Below are 25,768 nucleotides of genomic sequence, written 5' to 3'. Positions count from 1 at the left end.
AAAAGCTCTATCTCAAAAATTATATAATAATAATTTGGGTACAGTGTTACATGCCTGAGTAATTGTCATTCAAAGTGTGACAGTGCTAAAATCTGAAAAATGGCTTGTAGCAGAATGGGAGAAATAGTCCAGACTTGAAGTAGTTAACCACTTGCCGACCGGCCGTTGTATATAAACGGCCGGACGGTGGCACTGCAGGGTCGGGTGGCCGTCAATAAACGGCCTCCCCGCACCCTGCTTGTGCGCGCTCCCTGGGAGCGCGCAGCACCGCGATCCGGTGCCCGCTGTGTCCTCCGGACACAGTGAAACACCGATCGTCGGACGGGACCTCTGTACGAGGTCCCGATCATGTGATCACTGATTGGCCAATCAGTGATCACATGCAAAGTAGTAAGCAAGATGTCACTTGTGACATCATTGCTTACTATGTGTGAAATCTGTGAATGATCACAGAGGTCACATGGTACAAGGCTATTCACAAAAGCCTTGTACCATGTGACAGGATGTGACCAATCACAGCTCACTCAGTTCTTCTCAATGAGTGCATGAATGCACACAGAGAGAAAGAGAAATGATTGCTTTTACATCCTATATGGGTGTAAAAGCAATCAGTGTAAAAAAAAAAAAAAAATCTTCATCACCCCTCACAAGTAGTACAGTGTCACCATGGTGACACTGTACTGCTAGGGTGTCGGTATGTAAAAAATAAAAATAAAAATAAAAAATAATAATATAAAAAAATAAAATAAAAATGTAAAAAAAAATGTTTAAAAATTATAATTTTTGCTTATAAACTAATTTGGATTTTTTTTTTTTTACTAAAAAGATAACGGAATAAATTTTGGCTAAGATTTATGATGAAATATTATTTATTTGCAAAATTTTATAAAAAAAACACTTTTTTTCAAAATTTTTGGACATTTCATTTACATAGCAAAAAAAATACAAATCCCAGTGGTGAATAAATACCACCAAAATAAAGCTTTATCTATCTCAAAAAAATGGTAAAAAATTAATTTGGGTACAGTGTTGCATGACCGCGCAATTGTCATTCAAAGTGTGATAGCGCTAAAAGCTGAAAATTGCCCTGGTCAGGAAGGGGGTAAAAGTGTCCGGTCTGGAAGTGGTTAAAGGAAGTTTGCATTTGTATGTTAACTACAACCACTTAATGACTGCGTGCCTGCCTGCAATGTACTGCGGAGGGGCAGGCTCGGGCAGGCAAAGCGATGTACTTGTACGTCGCTGCCTGCTTCTGGGTTTAGCGTGCACACATGCACACCTCCCCCCTGCTTGCTGACACCCACAGTGGGCATTTTTCATCAAATTCCGGCCAATGATTTATGGCCTGAACCTACTGATCGGCTGTGTCAAATCAAAGCCCAGAGTCCTGTGTTGACAATCGACACTGGGCTATGTACAAAGGGAAAAATCTATCTGTTTATTTTTTTCAGGAATAAGAAACAAAGAGATCTTTTAGCAAAAGCAGCACACATTACACATTGTTAGGCACACATTTAACTCCTTGATCGCCCTAGATGTTAACCCCTTCCCAGCCAGTGTCATTAGTACTTCGACAGTGTATAGTATCAGCACTGATCACTGTATTACTGTCACTGAAGTTGTCAGTGGCAGTTAGTCAATTAGTGTCAGATTTCCCGCAGCACTAACGCAGTCCCATTATAAGTCACTGATCGCCGCCATTAGTGGTATAAAAAATACATTATACTGTATTTACCATAGTTTGTAGTCGCTATAACTTTCATGTAAACCAATCAATATACACCTTTTTGGTTTGTTTGTTTTTTACCAAAGACATGTAACAGAATATATTTTAACCAAAAGTTATGAAGAAATTAGATTTTTTTGTATATATTATTATTATTATACAGTATTTATAAAGTGCCAATAGTTCGCTCAGCGCTGTACATTACAAAGTGGGACAGAACATGTGACAGAACAATACCAATACAATGCAAAACATGAGGGGATTGAGGGCCCTGCTCTTTCGAGCTTACAATCTAAGATATATATATATATATATATATATATATATATGTGTGTGTATATAAAAAATTATACAAACACATAATCATAATCATAGTTCTGTAAAACACTTGCTCACAAAGACTGTAGGGACAATTCGAGATTAAACCTAAATACCCTGCCAAATTGTTTAAGATTGTGGAAGGAAGCTGGTAACCTACACAAACATTATTATTATGATTATTATTACATGGAGACAAAGCCTTCTTTAATATTGACTGGACCCTGAGCAAACCTTTTCATGCACCCCCCCATGCAATTTTGCTCTCCACCTGCTCTGAGACATACAATGAATAGCAGCTAGACTCAAAATAAGTTTACTGCAGCAGATCAGGCAGTGATTGTGATTGGTTGCTGGAGGTTACAGTACATGATTTCTGCTTGCTTATTGGTTGCTAGAGCTCACTGCACATCATTACTGCTCACTGATTGGTTGGTAGAGGTTACTGCACATCATTACTGCTGACTGATCGGCTCCTAAGGTTTACTGCACACAGGGGCGGACTGACAACTCATGGGGTCCCCGGGCAATAGGGGATCATGGGGCCCCTGTGTCCTTGCCCAAACTCAGAAAAGCCTATGAAAAAGGTACCAGGGGCATCTCATGGGGCCCCCTACTGACTCCGGGCCCACGGGCAGTGCCCGAGTTTCCAAATGGTCAGTCCGCCCATGACTGCACATCATTACTGCTCACTGATTGGTTGCTAGAAGTTACTGCACATCATTACTACTAACTGATTGGTTACTACAGGTTAATGCACATCATTATTGTTCACTGATTGATAAATATTACAGCAGATCACTACTCTTCACTGATTGGTTGCTAGAGGTTGTTAATGACACCCTCACGCATCTGCTGACATGCGTGTTTTCACATGCACCAAAATTCACAGTGCTGAAAAAGAGTCAGGGACTTTTTTCCCCATTTCAAGCGCATAGAGCAGCCCAATTGAAATGAATAGGCTACCCTATACATGGTGTATATCTTTATCCACCCTGTCAGTACACCTTTGCATCCTAAATTTTCCTGCTAACCTCTACACTCTAAACCTCCCGCATCCTCTCTACTCCAACCCCCCCCCCCCCCACCGTAACTCTACATGCCTCCTCTGCTCATCTTTGCAGCCACTTTCCTTACCTCTGTATTTCCCCTCCTTATTCACCTGTGCACCCCAAACTGTAATTCCTTTTCTGCCTACCACTGCACACACTCCCACCAATATGCTTACATTCGCAGAACAGGCTGATGGTAAGCTCAATGACCATAGTTGCAGACAGAACTTTCAAGCATGCTCCTGTTTACCTCCCCAATGGGCAGCATTCAGGAGAGGTGATGGTGTCTGGATCCTTAGGAGGAAAAACATACATATGAATGCCACCTCTACTTACATATGAATGCCACATTGCTGCTTTCCTTTACATATGAATGCCATATTGCTGCAGCTATTGAATGCCAGTTATTTACATGTGAATGCTGACATGATCTGCACACCTGAGTGATCTGTACATGGCAGAGCTGGGCAGCATAAGTGACAGCACTTCATACTGACATATCAGTACACAGCACAGGACAAAGACTTTAAGGGACAAGGGAATATAAACCAGAACTGTTGGCTAGTATGGGGCAGCTGCTTTTGCCCCTCTTTAAAGGCGGCAATGCATGGAGAGATGATACTAGCCCCATGAGTGTCCTTGCTAAGGATTAAACCCATTGCTTTAAATGTTAATTTTTTTAAAGCATGAACTATTTACAGTGGATATTCATTTGAAGTGCAAATATTTAAGCATTTTTGTCTCTGTGTTTTCATCACCACAGCAGGGCTTAGTTTACACTGTGAAGCGTGAAAGGTAGGGTTCAAGATGGAAGATTTTCTGTGTTTATAGATTTCTGAGGTGTAAATTTAGGGGCCTGCTCACACCTCAGCCATTGCTCAGACAGCTGTAGACCCACATGCAGACCAACCAGCTGTAGACCCACACAAATGGTATTACTCACACATCTGTACACCCATATGGAAACATAACTGTGCAGATGTGTGCATGTAAATATGTATGTAACCATATGTGTGTTAGCTGTCTTGATGACTCTAAACATTCATAGTTTCATATGCACAGCAGTCTAATCTCATATATGAGTATACAAGAAGGCTATATCCGTCTACTTTACAGCTGTCTGAGTGACTTCAGCTGTAGGCCTGCAGGAGTAAAGTCTGGTTACCTAGCAAAGTGAATGACAGACAGGTTGCTGAGCCTGGGACTGACGTATCCTATCCAAACTATCCTTGAATGTTTTAACTTCGACTACTATTTTCAGCATTTCATCCCATGACCATGGGACAGGCTATGTAACTGGGAGACAGGGAGGTGACCTATAGGAAACACTTTAAAGTGAAACTAATGGAACAGCTTATGACATTTTATCCCGTGACTGCAATGAAGAGCTTTTTTCGGTGCTCATATTTCTGTAATTTTAATCAAAATCATTTTTGGCATGTTGTCTGTATGTTTACTTACTGTATTCTTTTCCAGATTTTCTTTAAGCAAAACCAGAAACAGTCCGTACATGTTGGTGCTTCAGTAACACAAACTAAACAAAAAGAAATATGCAGGCTGTTTTACCATGCAACCGCTTTTAAACTGCTTACTTAACTCCATGATGAACTTATCTGAAGGTCATGCCTGACATCCTGCACACAGAAATATGTACATTATGTCCACATATTTCAAGGTGCAGTCCATTGATCCTGTGGTTACCAATACAACGGCTTACCTTGCAGACTCCATAAAAAGTCCTGATTAGAGCATGTCATAATAAAATAGTGAAAAGCACCTTTTCCATCATTTATTTGCAATCAACTAGGTTTCTACAGATCGTTTGAAATCAATGAGTGATATTGCCTGTTCCTATGTCTGTCAGAAGCACGTTTTTCTGATTAAGAGCATTTCTAAGTTATCAGTATATATGAGCGTTGAGCACTATCTCTATTTGCCAGGTAAACAACCAAGCAATATGAAAGTGGTGGTATAGAGGTGGGAGGAAAAGTGCTAAATATAATTTAAAAGGGACAGCACTCGCTTTCCTGGTAAATTAGGCATCCCACAGTCATGGGTGAGAGCTGACCTTTTAAGACATCTACAATATGTAATGGTGCCAATCTTTGAACACTGACCACACTAATCCTTGAAGATATCACAGACAATAAAACACAGATTTAGGCAGTAAAATAAGTTAATTTCAGCCTCTTAAGGGCTCATTCAGACATCAGATTAGTGCCATCCTCCATGCAGAACCACTAACAGATGCATCCACATTGGATCTGCATGCATGCAGCCTATAGAAGTAGATGTACATGCAACTCCAGTTTGGACATGATTATCAAAGTTTGGTATGCAAGCAGGAGCGGCTGTACACATCTGAATGCTGTGGCTCTGCATTCGGGTCCATGCACCTGCTCCTGCCCACATTAATCTTCATCATGGGCAGCAAGTTAAAACAAACAGCAAACGTGAAACCGTGCATGAAACTGGGTAAATCTGCCACAGAGACGTTTGGCACAATTCAGCAAGTTTACGGTGATGCTGCAACGAGACGTTCAAAGTGTTTTGAGTGGCAGCGCACTTCAAGAGTGGACGAACATCGCTGGAAGACAATGAGAGATCAGGAAGACCTTCAAGAAGCTCAACCCCCGAAAATGTTGAAATCATTTGGTAACTTGTACATGATGATTGTTGGAGAACAATCCACAACCCTTGTCGTTGTGTAATACGGAACAGTCCAGGCAATCCTCAAATGTGATTTGAACATGCGTCGTGTTGCTGCCAAGTTCGTCCCCAGGCTGCAATGATCTCACTTTCGCACCCGTCCTACTTGCCAGATTTGGCTCCTGCGGACTTCGCCCTCTTCCCAAAAATGAAGATCCAGCTCAAAGGTCACCATTTTGTCAACATTGCGGAGAACCAGTGCAAATAGCAGAAGGTGCTTAACACGCTTCGAAGAGAAGACTTCAAGGACACATTCCAGAAGTGGCAGGAATGCTGGGAGCACTATATTGCTGTGCAAGGGGACTATTTTGAAGGTGATAATGTATAACAGATATAAATAAAGTACTTTCCTGTAAACAGAGCTAGTCTTGAAACTTTTTGATACCACCTTGCACAGTAGATAGATTGATTTTACTTTCAGTTGTATCTTCAATTGACGTTTTAGAGTATCTGGCTTTGTTAGGACAACCCATACTGAAGATGACAAGACTTCTTCCACTGGGAAACAAGACGTCAGTGTAAAATAAATGCTCTGGTTTTGAATGTTGTGCATTTTCCACTGTCCATTTTTAGAATAGTGAATGCCTCTGTTTTTTTCTCATCCCATCACTTATGTATACTTATCAAATTCAGCCCTGTTTTTACTTAATGTAATTTTCATATGGCACCTTCCCCTCCTATATAAAGAACCAGATGGCTTGGAAAAGCTCTTTTCTAAGCTCATAAAAGCAAGCCAATCATTTACAATTAAGTTGTGTGAAAGTGCCCTTCTTCTCTGGCTTTCTCAGCAAGAACATTGCTGTTTTTTTATCTGTTAGAGCATTGTTTGAATGAGTCATTGCTCAGATTTGACTGAGATTATAGCAGTAGTTTTTGCCTAGCCTGGGGAAGAAATGTAATGTTTTTTATTTTAAATAAAATCTTTAAAACCTTACTATTTTTATTTTAATCATGAAAATTGTATGTTTTTTTAAAATAAAAATATGTTCTGCATCATGTTGCTTTTTATTAATGGTGCTCTTTGTATTACCAAGTCATTATTTGTGCCATGAATCTTTTTTTTTGTTGGATTTACATGAACTGAAAAAACGGTATGATGTTTGTCCAGCAGAGGGCAACATAGATTTAATGGTACTACACTTCAGTTCTTGTTCAAAGCAATTCAGGATTGAGAGATAGATAGATAGATAGATAGATAGATAGATAGATAGATAGATAGATAGATAGATAGATAGATAGATAGATAGATAGATAGATAGATAGATAGATAGATAGATAGATAGATAGATAGATAGATAGATGGATGGATGGATGGATGGATGGATGGATGGATGGATGGATGGATGGATGGATGGATGGATAGATGGATAGATAGGATAGATAAAGTACACCCCATTGAAATTTTTGACTTTTTTAACATATTTGAACAGGTATTATTATATTTCACAATGAATACATATAGTATGTACATTAAATCTTCATTAAGACAATACCGGCAAATAAAAATGTTACACTTTAAAAAAGAACACATACAATTCACTGTGTACTTAATACTATAATATAAATTAAGGAAAATGCACTTTTGCCATTTAAAAAAGTAAATACACCCCTACATTTACCACTATTTCATTCCATGAAATTAGAATCATGTGTTCCAGGATAGGTGCCAAAGATTAGCATCTCCTATGGAGCATGCATCTTATTAGCCACTTGAGCTCAGGAAGGTTTTACCCCCTTCATGGTCAAGCCATGACCAGGCACTGCACTACTTTAACTGGCAATTGCACGGTCATGCAACACTGTACCCGAAATAAATTTTACACAGAGAATTCTTTTGGTGTTATTTGAGCACCACTGTTTTTTTTTCAATTTATTATATAAACAAAAAAAAGACAAAAAGACCAAACATTTTGTGAAAAAAACAATATTTTCTACTTTCTAGTAAAAAACATATCTAATAAAAAAATATATAAATTCTTCATAAATGTAGGTCAAAATGTATTCTGCTACATGTCTTTGGTAAAAAAATCCATTGGTTTGTGCGAACGTTATAGCTTCTACAAAAGATGGTATATACAGGTGTACCTCGGTTTACGAATTTAATTCGTTCTGCGGGACTTTTCGTTTTGCAAAAAATGTGTAAACCGAAGCGCGGTTTCCCATAGGAATGCATTGAAAACCAATTAATCCATTCCGGAGGTCAGAAAAACGTAAAAAAAAAGTTTTGAATGACAATTGCGCGGTCATGCAACACTGTACCCATATGACATTTTTATCATTTTTCTTTTAGACAGATAAAGCTTTTTTTGGTGGTATTTAATCACCTCCGGGTTTTTTATTTTTTGCTAAACAAACCAAAAACAACTGAAAATTAAAAAAAAAAGTTTTTTTCTTAGTTCCTGTTATAAAATGTTGTAAATAAGTGATTTTTCTCCTTCACTGATGTGTGCTAATGAGGCTGCAGTGATGGGCACTGATAGGCTGCACTGATGGACACTGATAGGCTGCACTCATATATGGCACTGATAGGCGGCACTGACTGGCACTGTTAGGCGGAACTGACTGGCACTGTTAGGCGGCACTGATAGGCAGCACTAACAGGTGCTGATAGGCAGCACTGATGCGCACTGATAGGCGGCACTGCCTGGCACTGATAGGCAGCACTGATTGGCAGCACTGATAGGTGGCACTGAAAGGCAGCTCAGATGGGCACTGATATGTGGCATTGATGTGCATTGACAAGCATCACCGATGGGCACTGAAAGGCAGCACTCATATATGGCACTGATAGGCGGCACTGACTGGCACTGTTAGGCGGAACTGACTGGCACTGTTAGGCGGCACTGATAGGCAGCACTAACAGGTGCTGATAGGCAGCACTGATGCGCACTGATAGGCGGCACTGCCTGGCACTGATAGGCAGCACTGATTGGCAGCACTGATAGGTGACACTGAAAGGCAGCTCAGATGGGCACTGATATGTGGCATTGATGTGCACTGGTCGGCACTGATATGTGCCATTGATGTGGCACTGATGGGCACTGGCAGGTGGCATTGATGGACACTGACAGGTGACACTGATGGGGCTACACTGATCATCAGGGCACACTGATCATCAGTGCCCTGATGGTCTGTGTACATGTCCCCTCTGAGCAATGCCAATTACCAGCTCTCCTCTCCATCTTTTTGCCTTTCTGCCAGGCAACCATTTCTCCAGTCTTCTTATTGCCAAACAGTGGCGGCATGTCGCACCGGTTAGCCCTAATGGTTCCATAGGAATCTGTTTTGTTTTGCAGAAGAAACTCATAAAGTTCAGGAGACGTATAAAAGTTGTCGGTTGTTACACAATAGCCCTGATTTAGCAATGGCTCAATTAGTGAAAGAATGGATGATGTTGCCATTCCATAGTTGCTGTATTTTGGATTGAATTTTGTTCCTTTTTCAGTGTATATGACTGAATTCCAAATGTAGCCAGTTGACGATTCGCATAGCATGTAGGATTTTATGCCAAATCGTGCTCTCTTTGATGCAATGTATTGCACCCAGCTGAGCCTTCCCTTGTAGGCCATTAGACTTCCATCTATACTGATATCTCTTTCTGGCACATAGCTCTGTTGGAAATTTGTTAGAATCATTTGAGATACTTCCCAAATTTTCTTTAGTTTTGGTGCAGGATGAGTAGTTTCATCAAATTCTTCGTTGTTTTCAAAGTGTAAAAATGTAATGATCTGGGAAAAACTGTACTCTGACATGACTGTGTCAAAAAATAGAGTGGAAAGTAATTTATTAGTTGTCCAATACCACTTCTGCAGGTATAATGATGCACCACGACAGCCTCTGTGGTAGCTGGTTGGCTGATTATGATATGATGCTCTTCATGTATTTTACGGGGCTTTTTTGTGTGTATCTTAGGTGTATCTCCATAGCACACCACTTCTGCAGGGGTTTCCCCACCACTCCTTGAAGTATTATTAGGCCCAGAAATTTCCAAATGTCATCTTTGGTCACAGGTTCCCCTTCTTGAAAACCTCAGATGCAGAGTAGCCAATTGTTGCTCTTGGTACCGGTTTGTCTCAGTAACTATTTTTTCAATAACCTCATCAGGCATAAATAATTGTAAGTATGCCAAGGGGTTGTCATGTTCAACATCCGCCACAGTAAATAAAGCACCAAGTTCACACATCACTTAACTCAGTCGCAGAATCGTCCCTGTCATCACTTTCAGTGTCTGATGATGAATTTCCCCACAAATCAGTATCGCTCAATTCTACTAGTGATTCTAATTCACTGTTGCTGTCTTCTAGCTGGTCTAAAACTGATTTTGGCCTAAAGAGACGCTTTTTGGATGTCATGGACTTTCTCAAGTTTCCAGGCAGAAAGAATGGTAAAACTGCAGGCAGGGCACTGGACAAAGCACTAGGGACAAACCTGAGGTGAAATGGTTTGATACAGTAATGTAATCCTAATAGATTACAATGTATTCTGTGCAAGTCATATTATAACTTTTTTGAATTTTCCGCCGGTTTCGTCCCCCTGAGTCCCGACGCTCACAGGGAACGGAACCCAGAAAATGGATACCAGCATAGGCCGGAGGACACAGCGGGAGGACGTCGTGGGATCGCAGGACAAGGTAAGGATCGGGGTATCACAGGAGAAGCACTACAGTGTAATCCCGAGTGTGGCTCGGGGTTACCACTTGTGGTACTGTAAATTAACCCTGAACCACACTCGGGATTTAAACCAGGAAGGTTAAATTAGACATAAAAACCTTAGAGTGTACACTCCTTGAGGGTTAGGGAGTGATTGAATGTACAAATATATATGTAAAGTGGTGCGTACATTGACAGAGCTATATAAGTACCTGTAATAAATAATAAATAAATGCAGTTAATTCAGGCATTCCATGAATATTGTCAAGAAGTATGGCCTTCAAAAAATAAATACACAAATAAACATTAATTTAATTAGCAATAAAGACTAGGGACAAATCATGGGTACTCAGGCCCATTTCATAGTTTCACTTTTGGTAAACCTCACTGCAATGGAGGTTTAGGCACTATCTGAAAAATGTTGTCCTTGCCAATGAATGGTGCAATGTAGACACTGTGCTGTAAGCTATAATAAAACTGTAATAAAAAATGTGAAGCCCCTCACTGGTTAGTATGATAGGAATCTAAACAGGCTTCTACAGTTCAAGTGAATTTTTGCATGATTTGGTTTGTGTTAGATAACTTTATTGTTATTAATTTTAAATAATAATAAAACAAGTCTATACTTAATAAGGGATGAAGTCCAATAAGGGTTTATTTTAATACAATTAACATTAGCTAGTGACATTAAATTAGTTTTACAGGAAAGCCTCAGGTGAGTACTAGGTTGATCCTAGTCTGAGTTTACCACACCAGCATAATACATCTGTGATCAGTGTAAGCAGGTTCCTGGATTTTAGCCAGTAAAGAGTGAAAAATGTTACATGGAATTTTCAATTTCTCTCATAATCTCCATGTGCCTTTGATGCCCACATGTTGTAGATGTATCAATATACACACAATAGATAAAATTCAGACCCATTCTGAGTAAAGAAGAATTGCATGATGCCATTCCATTTTTTCCAAACATATACCTTGACATCAAACACATACTGTATTACACACATGCCTGCAAGTAGCAATCCATAACAAAGAAAAGGAGGATTGAGATCACGCTAGTCTCATAATAGAGGTTACTCACAGGAGTGAGAGAAGAGAATACACCTAAGATATGCTCAAAAAAGCCCCCCCATGTAAAATACATGAGGACCATCATAACATAATCAGCCAACCAGCTACCACAGAGGCTGTTGTAGTGCATCATTACAACTTGCTGGAAAGAGGAATGCGTGCGTAGATGTACTAAAGTGCAGTGGTGGAGGGTGCAATGACAACACTGTTTACCTGCTCTATTGTTACATGTTTTTGGTCCTTGAAAAAACAATTGGAATGGGGGGGGGGGAGTGGGTTTGCAATATGATTAAACCTGTGCCATTTAGTCATAATAAGCATGGGGAAACAGATCTGATATTGTCGTAAAAAATACATTAATTCATCTGGCTACTATTTTACAATTTGGCCGTTTTTCCAAAGTCACGTACATTATCTTCCTGGTCAAAGCATATTTTTTTTAACAAGCTTCAGAAAAAAATAAATACATGCAGATTACATACATATGAATGGTAAAAGAAGTAAGGACAGTAATAAAGAAAAATAGCTAAAAGAAGAAGGGGAGAAAGGAGTTAATACTAATTTATACTACGGAAGGGTTAAAAAGGGGATTATTATTCTCTTTAAAAAAAAATTTTGTTTCCTTTGAACTTTGCACATTAATTTATTAATGAAGGCTGCAACTATAAATAGGTTTAATAATCCACTGTTGCCTGAAAAACCCACAAACCCTTTTGTATACTATCTGGAACACCAGCTGCAACAACCTGGTTATCAGAGAGACTGGGCTGACAACTATTGATGTTGCTTTTTTAGTTGCTCTTTCATATGGGTGGTTTTGCCAAGGTGGTTATTATTATTATTATTATACAGGGTTTATATAGCACCAACAGTTTACGCAGTGCTTTACAATATAAGCGGGACAGTTCAATTACAATACAGTTCGATATAGAAGGAATTGGAGGGCCCTGCTCATGGAAATTACAATCTAAAGGGAAGGGGAGGTGGTACAAAAGGTAATATCTGCAGTGGATGATTTGATAGAGGTGACTCAAATACATTTCTTAGGTGGAGGTGGGGTAGGCTTCCCTGAATAAATGAGTTTTCAAGGATCATCTAAAGGCAGACAAGGTAGGAGCTAACCGGACATACTGGGGCAAAGAGTTCCAGAGGATTGGTGAGGCTCTGGAGAAGTCCTTGGGGTGAGAATGAGAGGAGGTAACAAGGGAACTGGAGAGCAGTAGGTCTTGGGAGGAGCAGAGAGGATGGTTTGGGCGGTATCTGCAGATGAAGGTTGGTGATGAAGCTGGGGGGATGTTGTGGATGGCCTTGTATGTTGTGGTCAGTATTTTGAATTTTATACGTTGGCCTACTGAAAGCCAGTGACGTGATTGGTAGCCTGTGTAGGGGTAAGCCAGTGAGGAGGGAGTTGCAGTAGTCAAGGTGGGAAATAACCAAGGAGTGAATAAGTTGTTTTGTGGTGTCGTGAATCAGGAAGGGTCGAATTCTGAAAATGTTGTGGAGGTTTGTCGAAGATGTGGCCAGTGGTTGAACGTGGGAGCTGAAGAAGAGGTCAGAGTCTAGGATAACACTTAGCACCCTGGCATATGGGGAGGGACCAATGGTTGTGCCATTGATCTCAAGGGTAAATTCATGGGGAGGGGATCGGGGAGGAGGAAATATTACAAGCTCAGTTTTAGAAAGATTGAGTTTGAGGAAGTAGTGTGGCATCCATACAGATATGTAGTTCAGTAAATTTGTGATATGTAAGGAGATTGAGTGGGTGAGTTGAGGAGTTGAGAGATAGATCTGAGTGTCATCAGCATAAAGGTGGTATTGGAAACCTTTGGAGGTTATCAACTGGCCCAGAGAAGAGGTATAGAGAGAGAAGAGGAGGGGCCTAAGGACAGAGCCTTGGGGTACCCCAACAGAAAAAAGAAGAGGAGCAGAGCAGATGGTATTGTACGAGACACTAAAAATGCGCTGAGATAGATTGGAGGAGAACCAGGAAAGAGTAGAGTCACGGAGAACAAGGGAGTGGAATGTACTGAGGAGGAGTGAGTGGTCAACTGTGTCAAAGGCAACAGAAAGGTCTAAGAGTATGAGTATGGAGTACTGGCCATTGGTTTTAGCAGTTAGTAGGTCATTGGTGAGTTTTAATAGGGCAGTTTCAGTGTAATGGTGTGGGCGGAAGTCGGACTGTAGGGAATTGAGAAGGTTGTTGTCAATGAGGTAGCAACTCATGTGGTTGTGGACAAGGCATTCAAGACGCTTGGAGGCTAACAGGAGTAGGGAGATGGGCCTTAAGTTATTTAAACAGGTGGGGTCCATTGAGGGTTTAAGTATGGGGGTGACTAGTGCATGTTTGAGAGGGGAGGGAAAGGTGCCAAAAGATAAGGAGAGGTTGAAGATGTGGATTAGAGGTTATGAATAAGCGCTAGGTTTTTAGCGTGAAACACGTTAACCTTCTTTGTCCCTGACACTGTCTGAGAAGGAGTGGATTACCTTCTGTTTTTATTTTTTAATGGGCCAGATCAGATTGGGAGTAGGCAGATGTAAATAGGTACAAGTCCGTTTACACCCTCTGGCCCATAATGGTGAATAAAGGGTCTGATCAGGTCCACCTGAAAAACTGACAGGCGCTTTTCCAGGGGTGGTCTGGTCAGGTCCGCCTGTCCATTTTTCAGATGGACCCCACCGGACCCGTCATTCTCCTCTATGGGTAGCCAGATGTAAATTGACTTTGTCCACTTACACCAGGCTTCCTCTGATCCATTAAAAACAAACGGAAGGGATATCCATCTAGCCAGATCGGACTGGACGGTAGTTGGGTCCAAACAGACAACTGGTCCATTTACATCTGACTGCCCATAGAGGAGTGCTGGCTGTGTCTGCTCTGCATAAGCAGAGTGAACACAGACATGTCATATGCCTGCTTAGTGTGGGAGCAGTAAACAGACCCCCTGCTAAGCAAGTGGATCACAGGTGGAGAAAACCCAGCGTGAAAAAGGCCTTAACGTGAAAGAGGCTTAATAGTGTATTGATGCCAGGGTTATACCTTACAGGGTCTGGAATGCAATACTGGGTTCCTCACTACCAGTATTGCATTCCATACCCTGTAAGGTATATCCCTGGCATGCTATCAGTGGTCTTCTTCAAGTGGGCCTGATCATGCACATAAGCTCACTACCAGGGGCGGACTGACAACTCATGGGGCCCCCGGGCAATAGAGTATCATGGGCCCCTGTGTCCTTGCCCAAACTCAAAAAAGCCTATGAAAAAGGTACCAGGGGCATCTCATGGGGCCCCCTACTGACCCTGAGCCCTCGGGCAGTGCCCTATTTTCCAAATGGTCAGTCCGCCCCTGCTCACTACACTTTGAAAACTCCTTCAATCCCAACATATTGTAACAACAAGGAGGTGTTGGGATTTTTTTTTTCTCTACATATACACTAGGTGCTGCAGCACTTGATTATATGTGTCTCAGCATTTACAGTTCTTCCTGACTCCCCCAGTAAAGTCCCACAAATACCTATTAATCATGCCAGTAAAGTCTATGTAATGCAGTTTCCTGTGATGGTGTAGCAATGATGCTGCACTGCTCCAGAATTCAGAGCAACATTTCAACCTTGTGTAAAATGTGCCTGATCACACTATAGTGGGAGAAGAAGATTGTAGGGGTATGTCTTTCAGCATTGTCACTGCTGATTTACAAGCCTGTAGTCTGTCATTAAGTATTTGGCCACAACTCTACCTACCAACTGCTTTCTAGAATCACAGCACTGCCTCTGGTGCTCCCACCTTGAGATGCAGTGTTTAGGAGGGGAGAATGTAAAGCTTGCCTTGACTGATTGAAATTCTTCCGGTTCAGTGGGGACAGGCCAAATTTCCACCAGTGTGTGACCATCTCTGCCTGACAGAAGTTGATCATTTCATCAACTTCTGTCAAAGGGACAAGCTGGAAAAATGTAATCCTGCAGCTAATTGCGGGCACTTGCATGTAATCTCTCATGCAGAGATCATGAGGGATGATCATTCGCATGTGACCCCTGCATGAGAAATTACATGCGGATTGCCGCGATTAAGTGGCAGTCTTCCATTGCTTTCAATGGGGCTGCCTCTTGCAGCTTATGGTGCAAAGACTGAGGGGGTTCTTGTACCAAATTGAAGTGCAGGTGCATTTCCAAGTGTGAAAGCCCTCTTAGATGTACTTTAAGGGGCGGTTCACACTGCTGCGAATTCTATGCATATCAGATGCATTCAGAAAAGTACAGGTTTGCATGTAATGTCAAAAAGCATTATTTCCAATAAGGCCTGTTCACATATATGCTGTGCAAATTTTATCCATTTCAAAAAAATGTCCTGTGCGAGCTTAGTGCGGGTGGGGTGCAAATTTCATCTCCTGCTATGCCCAGTCCACACAAAAATTGCATTCAATTCGCACCTCTCACAGCAGAAATCGCACTGTGAAACCACATCAGATTCACTCCGCAGCAGTGTGAACTGGCATTAAGTTTATGAAATCAGTGGTAACAGAGGAGGGTTTTCTGTGATTTTGCAGAAATTTTGCTCAAAATGAAATTCTACTTTTGATTTATGTGAAATTAGCTTTCAAAAGGTTTCCCTAGAACAGTGCAGTGTTTCTGTTTGTGATATGCAGGCACTGTCTGATATGTTGTTTATTAACTTTATGGACAGTAAACTGCAAAATGCAGATCTGAAAAAAAGAGTAGACTAAGAACATTAATTGTATGATTAGGCTGAAAGAAATCACCAGCTGCTCCCGGAATGTACACTTTTGCTTTTGGCTCAGATGTTTGGCAAAGTAAAGGTGAAAAGAAATAAATTGCATGACCTCTGACCTGAAGAGGATGTTGCGCCAGACACTCCAAAACATAATGAAAAATGTGCTTCTACATTTTCTTTAAAAAAGGATCAGGTTCTGTAGCAGAAAAGACCAGATAAGAACCAAACACCAGCCATGAAAACTCCCTGCTCTCATCTCTCTTTATGGCAATGAAGCAGACTACAGCATATGCATAGAAGTCACCTACTCTGAACATTGAAGAAATTAAATCTAGAATTCAAGGATTCTTTATTAATGAGAAATTAACGATACTGGAAGGCAAACACAACAAATTTTTATAAATTTAGCAGCCATGACTTGACTAGCGACTGGTCTCTCTGACACACTTTTGACCTAGCACTCCGATACCCCCAACCCAGGGCAACCCCCTGTGATGGAGATTCCCTGATATCTCACTTTGTCCCCTCTCATCTCTTTCTTTTCTCCCCTTCTCTTTTTTTTTCTTTCTTTCTCTCTCTCAAAATTGAGTCTAGACTAGGCTCGTTCTGCACTCCTGGGTTTGTTTTCAGCCGACAGCTGGCTAAAGTCCACTAACGTCACTCAGCCTGTCCAGGCTTTGTATTGATCCTGAATTTAAAGTCAGGATCCACCCAGATGCCTGGAAAGGCAACTGGCTCAGTCCTTCAGCAAGCTTCTGGGAGCTGGAGCCAGCTGCTCTGCCCCCTCCACAGCCCAGTTCTCCACTGAGCTCTGGAGGGGCAGAGCAGAGAGCTGGTAACTGACAGTCACTGGCTTTCAGCTTCCTAAAGACCTAGAACTGAGAAAGATAAGTTTGGAAACTGAGAAAACTGACTGCTTTTTTTCAATTCCCGAACTTATCTTTTAAAGAAGACAAATGGTAAAGTAGAACTGCTCTTGTCTTGTTGCTCCTCTTGTCATAATCATTTGCACATGATGGCAGACTTACCTGGCTGTTTACCCTCTTACTGTGTTGACAGATCCCAGCTGTCTCCTGATGTCCCATGTCATTCAGTTCAATGTTGACACGATTGCTGCAACCATCTTCTCCTGGTCTTCTAGCAGGTTCTCATTGCTCCTTCTCAATCAGGAGTGTACACTGCACTGTGTGCAGGAAAAGTGTTTTTTTTTTCTGCTAGTAAATTCCCTACTGATTTCTGAAGCTCTGCCTTAAACCTTTCTTGTGATTGTCTGCATTAAAAGTGTAACTACACCCATGGTCAGTTACATATTAAATTAAAATACTAGATTTTTTCAGGATTCTGGAGTAGGTTTGGCATATTAGAGGATTAACCCCTAAAATGTTGTACTAACATGAAAGTTGTTAGTGTTTCATGTATGGGATGGATGTGAAGGGGTACCTCAATTTAGCCAGTTTTTAAAAATAAAGCTGTCCTTTGTAACAGTGGAGAGTTACATAACATGTTACAGGGTAAGCCTTTTTTTCTATGGTTGTTTTTGTATTTAATAAAGTTTCACATGAGTAAAATTGAGCATCAATATTAATAATTTGTTTTTGGAAAATCATATTCTGACAAATTTCATATGGAATGTACAGGACTTTTAAGATATTACCATACAAGCTACCAACAATTAAATTTATGAAAAAAATAAAATTGATTTGTATTCAATAAATTAAAACACTACCAAAAAGATATTGCAATAGTATCGTATAAGTAAAATCATCACTGCTAAAACATATAACTAAGCAACTTTTGATAAATTCACCCTTATTGTATCATACAAACCATGATATACATTTGCAATAGGACATGGAAGTATACAATCAATATCTTCCATGTAGGAACGTATCACATTATTGCCAATGCTGAGTAGAGGGCTGAATTGGGCTTGACACATTTCATACAAGACTTCATTGGGATTCAGAGAAATGCTGTTAATTGTACAGGAGGTATCTGCTAGAAGCCTCAATCTGGGGAGCAATCCATAACATATACCTTATAGGGAGTCATGTCAGCGCGGTGAAAGCACAACCCATGAGTCTGCTACTTAAGTCAAGTGTCCACGGTTACCCCTATCTGGCCTGGTTAAACATAACTGGATTTAAGTAAGCATTCTCATTCTTTTATGAATTTAGATAATTTTCTTTGAATCTGGTGCAAAACTATTATGGTATTTTTATAAAGAGGGGCTCTAACACTGGACCCCATATTTTATCCGTAACATTACCAGTCCTATATAAGGAGACAATACTATACAACCATTACACTGTATATTTTTCCTTTTTATATTTATTCTAGTTCTTGTTCCTGCAGTCTCTCTTTTGAAAAAGTAACTGATAGCTACAGGACATACACTACCATGGCAAGCAGCTTACTTGCCAGTGCATGCTTCCTTTTTCCCTGCAGATTAAATATTGATATTTCGGACTCAATCAATAAACAGTGTAAAAAGCAACATATTTATTCAAATAGCTGTAACCCATCACAATCAGATTTCTCAAGAGCATTGTCTCTTTTCTACCTTTTTATTAATTACCGCATATCTGTGGTCAAAATATAAAATGCAAATGTAAAATAAATGTATGCCAGGGTACTAGGTGTAATCCTAAACTCCCATCTGCCCTTTCAGCCCCAAATCTAATCACTGTCCAAATCTTGTAGACTTCACCTCCACAACACATCCAAGATACACCCGTTCCTAACCTCTGAAACTACTAAGCAACTTATTCACTCCCTTGTTATCTCTCGCCTTGACTATTGTAACCCCCTCCTCATTGGCGTACCTAATAGCAGGCTATCCCCTCTTCAGTCTATCATGAATGCTGCTGCCAGACTTATAAACCTTACTAACCATTCCATATCTGCCATCCCTCTCTGTCAATCCCTCCACTGGCTTCCCATTGCCCAACAAATAAAATTCAAAACATTAACAATAATATATAAAGCCCCAAATTACATTACCAATCTTGTCTCAAATATCACTCAAACTGTCCTCTCTATTCCTCCCACGACCTCCTGCTCTCTAGCTCTCTTGTCTCCTCCTCCCATGCTTGTCTCCAGGACTTCTCCAGAGCTTCTCCCATCCTCTGGAACTCACTACCCCAATCTATCAGACTATCGCCTACTCTGCCCACTTTTAGGCGATATCTGAAAACCTACCTCTTCAGGGAAGCCTATCCTGCCTTCATCTAATAACGGAACCTTCTATTCCTTCTACCAATCCATCCCCCACAGTTATTACCTTTTGTACCACCAGCCCCTCCCTCTCCCTCTTAGGAGCAGGGCCCTTCTAACCCTCTTGTATTGAACTGTATTGTTACTGTATTACTGTATCTTCCTTTATATTGTAAAGCGCTGAGCAAACTGTCGGTGCTGTATAAATCATGTACAACAATAATAATAATAATAATACAATATTTTTTTTTTCTGCATTGTATTTCTGTGACACCTATTAGGCACTGGTGTGTCACTCATTTCATAGAGCCTGCCTTCTGAACTACAGAGGTGCTGAGAGGAGGAGTTTCAGAAGGCAGAGTCAGTACAGGAATCACTGCTTGCACGCAACAATGTATTATGGAATATTTCCTTAGAAATTGAAAGTAAACAGCAGTAGGAAAGCAAAAACAAATTCAGAAAACCCAGAAAGTTGTGAAAAAAGATAACCCGTAGACAGATTGAAAGGAGATTTTTCAAATAAGCTTTTATTGTCAAAAATAGCTATTTGTATTGCTATTATAATGCTGATGTAATAAAATGAAGTTGCGTGATGGGACCATACAGCTCTTTCAATGAGTGTACACAATCTTGTTAGAAATATAAATAAAGAGCAGCACACGGCTCACTAGGGCATGACTCGGAGGTCTTGCTCACATAGCTATGCCTGCTTATTGTACTATTGACATGAAAACAAACAGACTTTTTCTATGATATCCAAGAACAGGGTGTGGTAAAAAAGATGAAAATAAAATTGAATTAGATCTGTCTAGTAGCTAAGTTGCATTCAGTAATCACATTGATTCTGGTGGTAAAGTGAGCATATATATGGTATACAGTAATGCCATGTATTAGGATCTAAAGCAGCGGTTCTCAACCTGGGGGTCGCGACCCCTTTGGGGGTCGAACGACGCTTCCACAGGGGTCGCCTAAGACCATCGGAAAACACATATTTCCGATGGTCTTAGGAACCGAGACACCGCTCCTCGCCGCCGCTGCCGCCACCGCCGTCTCCAGGTGTGGGCGGGATGACATGCCGCCCCTGTCATCTGGACACACCTCGAGATCAATCCTCGCCTGTGATTGGCCGCCGGCAATCACCGGCAAGGAGGTGGAGCTTGGAGAGGAGGAGCCGAGCGGCACCGCGAAGATCGAGCGAGTGAAGAGGAGGAGAGCGGCCGGAGAAGGAAGACATCTGACAGGTAAGTGTCGGTACCATGGGAGAGGGAGGGAGCGAGCGAGCCCAGGCTGGAGCAGGGGTCTGCAAGGTAAGTATCATTGGTGTCAGTGGGAATAGTGCCCCATCATTGGTGTCACTAATACCAATGATGGGGCACTATTCCTCCCACTGACACCAACGATGGGACACTATTCCTCCCACTGACACCAATGATGGGACACTATTCCTCCCACTGACACCAATGATGGGGCACTATTCCTCCCACTGACACCAACGATGGGGCACTATTCCTCCCCCAAATGTCACCAACGATGGGGCACTATTCCTCCCCCACTGACACCAAGGATGGGGCACGATTCCTCCCCCACTGACACCAAGGATGGGGCACGATTCCTCCCCCCACTGACACCAACGATGGGGCACAATTCCTCCCCCCACTGACACCAAGGATGGGGCACTATTCCTCCCCCCACTGACACCAAGGATGGGGCACTATTCCTCCCCCCACTGACACCAAGGGTGGGGCACTATTCCTCCCCCCACTGACACCGAGGATGGGGCACTATTCCTCCCCCCACTGACACCAATGATGGGGCACTATTCCCCCCACTGACACCTATGATGGGGCACTATTCCCCCCACTGACACCAATGATGGGGCACTATTCCCCCCACTGACACCTATGATGGGGCACTATTCCTCCCCCCACTGACACCAATGATGGGGCACTATTCCTCCTCCCACTGACACCAATGATGGGGCACTATTCCTCCCACTGACAGCAATGATGGGGCACTATTCCTCCCACTGATACCAATGATGGGGCACTATTCCTCCCACTGATACCAATGATGAGGCACTATTCCCCCCACTGACACCAAGGATGGGGCACTATTCCTCCCCCCACTGACACCGAGGATGGGGCACTATTCCTCCCCCCACTGACACCAATGATGGGGCACTATTCCCCCCACTGACACCTATGATGGGGCACTATTCCCCCCACTGACACCAATGATGGGGCACTATTCCCCCCACTGACACCTATGATGGGGCACTATTCCTCCCCCCACTGACACCAATGATGGGGCACTATTCCTCCTCCCACTGACACCAATGATGGGGCACTATTCCTCCCACTGACAGCAATGATGGGGCACTATTCCTCCCACTGATACCAATGATGGGGCACTATTCCTCCCACTGATACCAATGATGAGGCACTATTCCTCCCACTGACACCGATGAGTGGGCACTATTCCTCCCACTGACTCCGATGATGGGGCACTATTCCTCCCACTGATACCGATGAAGGGGCACTATTCCTCCCACTGATACCGATGATGGGGCACTATTCCTCCCACTGACACCGATGATGGGGCACTATTCCTCCCACTGATACCGATGACGGGGCACTATTCCTCACACTGATACCGATGACGAGGCACTATTCCTCCCACTGACACCGATGACGAGGCACTATTCCTCCCACTGACACCGATGACGGGGCACTATTCCTCCCACTGATACCAATGACGGGGCACTATTCCTCCCACTGATACCAATGACGGGGCACTATTCCTCCTCCCACTGATACCAATGACCGGGCACTATTCTTCCCACTGACACCAATGATGGGGCACTATTCCTCCCACTGATACCAATGATGGGGCACTATTCCTCCCACTGATACCAATGATGGGGCACTATTCCTCCCACTGATACCAATGATGAGGAACTATTCCTCCCACTGACACCTATGATGGGGCACTATTCCCCCCACTGACACCAATGATGGGGCACTATTCCTCCCCCCACTGACACCAATGATGGGGCACTATTCCTCCTCCCACTGACACCTATGATGGGGCACTATTCCTCCTCCCACTGACACCTATGATGGGGCACTATTCCTCCTCCCACTGATACCGATGATGGGACACTATTCCTCCCACTGATACCGATGATGAGGCACTATTCCTCCCACTGACACCGATGATGGGGCACTATTCCTCCCACTGACACCGATGATGGGGCACTATTCCTCCCACTGACACCGATGATGGAGCACTATTCCTCCCACTGACACCAATGACGGGGCACTATTCCTCCCACTGACACCAATGACGGGGCACGATTCCTCCCACTGACACCAATGAAGGGGGCACTATTCCTCCCACTGACACCAATGACGGGGCACTATTCCTCCCACTGACACCAATGACGGGGCACGATTCCTCCCACTGACACCAATGAAGGGGGCACTATTCCTCCCACTGACACCAATGACGGGGCACTATTCCTCCCACTGATACCAATGATGGGGCACTATTCCTCCCAATGACACCAATGACGTGCACTATTCCTCCTACTGCAAAATTACAGTTATGAAGTAGCAACGAAAATAATTTTATGGTTGGGTTTCACCACAACATGAGGAACTGTATTAAGGGGTCGCGGCGCTAGAAAGGTTAAGAACCACTGCTCTAAAGGAATACACATTTATCTGGAAAGGGGCTGAGTGACTAGTTCAGAAACACAGCACTGCTGTCTCCATTTTTCACTGTAAACTCGAAACAATGCCAACACAGCTGACTTTCTGAACGTTTGCAATGGAAAAAATACAAATTAATTGCAGATTACAATGTGAATTATTTTAGCAAATTCCCTTGGCATACCCAGTAAGTAATGTTTCAGTACATGATAAAAAAATGTTAAAACAGCTTGGAGCAATATGTTGCCAAGAGGATCTTTCAAAAAAAAGGAAAGATATGTAGTACAGTGTTCTTCAACCCAGTGAAAGATTATTTACTCTCAATATTTTATTACCAATCTTATTTGAAATAAAAATATCGGGTGACAGTAAAGGTCTCCAAGGGAGCATGTATTCATGTAGTCACTAAGCTAGAACATTGGATTCTTATGAAGAAGAGCAGCATACTAATCATCTCTTAAAGTGTTACTAAACCGACAACAGTAAAATCAGACTGTGTATGCAGTAAAGCATGCTTGTTATACTCACTGTGGTACCTAAGGGGTTAATCCTCTGCATTGTGTAAACAGGCTGTTTGATCCTGTCTTTTTTACCCCTCCTCTTTTTGAAATGACCACCTGGTACAGACTGAATCCGTAGTCACATGCACATGCTCAGTTTTATGTGTATTGCAAGAGAGGCTTTCTTTTTTCTTGGGAGAGTGCATGTGATCAGCACAGGGCCAATCAGCACTGTCCAGACAGAGGGTCAAGGGTTTCATATCCTCCTAGAGCAGAAAGAAAACTCCTCCTACAAGTTTTAACCAGTGCTCTGCTGAAGTCACAAGACTGCTTTGACTGCTGATGAGAAAAGGTACTTAGCAGGTTATATTTACTAATATAATTGCATTTCCATGGTGTGTGTACTGTGGCAGACCAGATATAGTGAATGCAGGGTCCGGGGTTTAGTAACGCTTTAAATCCCAAATCCATTTTTCCCTCTCTGAAGCCCAAAACCCCCTCCCCTCACCACTTCATCACATTACACATACCTGTACCTATTTTCTTGCAGTTTTTGGTTAGTCAGTCCTTCTTCTTCCTTGGAAGGGAAGGGGAGGATTATTTATGGACAGCACAGTACCATGTAGTAACGAAGCACCATGGTGTCCATGATCACCTGGACTCATGGAAAGTGGGTTGAGGGAAGGAACTTCTTCATCACTCAACATGAATTTGTTAGACTTGGACAGACTTGGTAAGGTCCCTGGGGCTGGATGGTTATGGAAGCAGGGAAAGAGAACTGACTCAAGATAACTGTAACAATTGATTTTCACCTATTAGTTGTAGAATTCCACAATGTGTGAGTGTTTATATTTTAAGCCAGGGGTAAAGGATTAAAATTCATAGAGGTCCGGTCAAAAGAATTTTCTACTAGCAGAGGTCCGAGTCTCATGTTTGTGATATGAGTCAGATTATTCACATCACAGCCTACTGTACACATCAGTCCCCCCACCCTTTAGGGCCTGATCACCCTATCCCTCATGGTAAAATGCAGAATTTAATTGTGTGGGCACCTGTTAGTGTGAGGTCCAGAAAGTGGTGGTGCAATGTGCATTTAATTACGTTACTCTGGGACAGGGGCGGACTGACAACTTATGGGGCTCCCGGGCAATAGGGGATCATGGGGCCCCTGTGTCCTTGACTCAAACTCAAAAAAGCCTATGAAAAAGATACCAGGGGCATCTCATGGGGCCCCCTACTGACCCCGGGCCCTTGGGCAGTGCCCGAGTTTCCAAATGGGCAGTCCGCCCCTGCTCTGGGGTTTATTTACTAAAATTGTAGAGTGCAAAATCAGGTGCAGCTCTGCATAGAAACCAATCATCTTCCAGGTTTTGTCAAAGTTTAATTGAACAAGCTGACGTTAGAAGCTGATTGGCTACCATGCATAGCTGCACCAGATTTTACACTCTCCAGTTTTAGTAAATCTTCCCCACTGTTTTTTTTTTTATTTCAACTTTATTAAAATGTTAAAATTACTTTTCATTCATTTTTATGCACCACAGCTCAGATTTGATGCATAGAAACAGACTGTACACGGATCCTTCAGGTGAGCTTCAGTGAATTGCCACAAAATGCAGCGTGAGCAGGGTACATAGAAAACAATTGTTTTCTATTGCTCTTGCAGAGACCTGTGTTTTTCTAGTGCAGGAAAACAGATCTCTGCACAAATGTGAATGAGCCCTTACATTGGTGTCTTCAGTCCCCTCTTCACAACACAGTCTCCCCCTTTACATCTTTCCTAGACCCCCTTCATATCACACCCCCCTTTTACATCACAGTCTCCCTTCAGGGCTGGTTCACACCAGGTCCGCATCTGAATCACACAGGAATGCATGGTGCATTCCTGTGAGACTCACATGCAGTTATGTGATGTGCGATTTCAACCCATTCATTTTGAATGGGCTGAAATCGCACCACACAGAAGTAATGTATGCACTATTTTTTAAGATGCACTGTAACCGGATCTCATGATACAAAAGTACATGCAATCCAGTGCAGGCAGGTGCAGACAAACACAATGAATTTATGACCTGCGCTTGGGGTGTCATCA

This window comes from Staurois parvus, unplaced genomic scaffold (genome assembly GCF_062004578.1).
Source record: "Staurois parvus isolate SC_StPar_1 unplaced genomic scaffold, SC_StPar_1.0 ptg000011l, whole genome shotgun sequence".
Classification (NCBI taxonomy): Eukaryota; Metazoa; Chordata; class Amphibia; order Anura; family Ranidae; genus Staurois; species Staurois parvus.
Note: the sequence above shows the minus strand (reverse complement) of the source record.